Source organism: Mirounga leonina, unplaced genomic scaffold (assembly GCF_011800145.1).
Source record: "Mirounga leonina isolate KUSES-001 unplaced genomic scaffold, KU_Mleo_1.0 Mir_101664, whole genome shotgun sequence".
Classification (NCBI taxonomy): domain Eukaryota; kingdom Metazoa; phylum Chordata; class Mammalia; order Carnivora; family Phocidae; genus Mirounga; species Mirounga leonina.
The window spans coordinates 17,269,682-17,270,387 of NW_023270175.1; the positions used below are offsets into that span (position 1 = coordinate 17,269,682).

Here is a 706-nt window from a genome sequence, read left to right on the forward strand (position 1 = left end):
GTTTCATCTTTTCTGATGGCTGAGTAGATTTATTTTCTTCTGGGCAGGCCAAACTCTTTGGAATAGTGAAAAGAATAAGGAATGGATCTAAGCAACAGACTGTCTAAATAATCCATTACCAAGGCATGAGGAGAGTGAGCATCTTCCATTTCTCAGTCATTAGTTTCATTCTTAGATATGCATTGGTGAAGCAATGGTATTATATAACCATCAGACTTTACTAATTTATATTTTTTATGTAGGCTCCATGCCCAGCATGGAGCCCAATATGGGGCTTGAACTTAATGACCTTGGGATCAAGACCTGAGCTGAGATCAAGAGTCAGATGCTTTACTGTCACCCAAGTGCCCCAACCATCAGACTTTAAAAATACACTAGTTTGTGCTCACTTTGGAAGCACATATGCTAAAGTTGGAATGACACAGAGAAGATTAGCCTGGCCCTTGTGCAAGGATGACAAGCAAATTCATGAAACATTCCATATTTTTGGAGAAATATATATAAATACCATATGATTTCACTCATATGTGAAATTTAAGAAACACAACAAATAAGTGGAAAAATAAGAGAGAGAGAGAGAGAAACAGATTCTTAACTTTGGAGAACAAACTGATGGTTACCAGAGGGGAGGTGGGTGGAGGGATGGGTGAAATAGATGATGGGATTCAGGAGTGCAGTTGTTGTGATGAGCACTGGGTGTTGAATT

At 38.8% G+C, this 706-nt stretch overlaps 1 non-coding gene across 1 annotated transcript; it reads left to right on the forward strand.

Moving 5' to 3' along the window:
* Positions 1-381: 381 nt before the first annotated feature.
* LOC118013669 lies at positions 382-488 on the forward strand. Its single transcript, XR_004680092.1, has one exon. It is a non-coding gene; the product is annotated as a U6 spliceosomal RNA (small nuclear RNA).
* Positions 489-706: the final 218 nt, after the last annotated feature.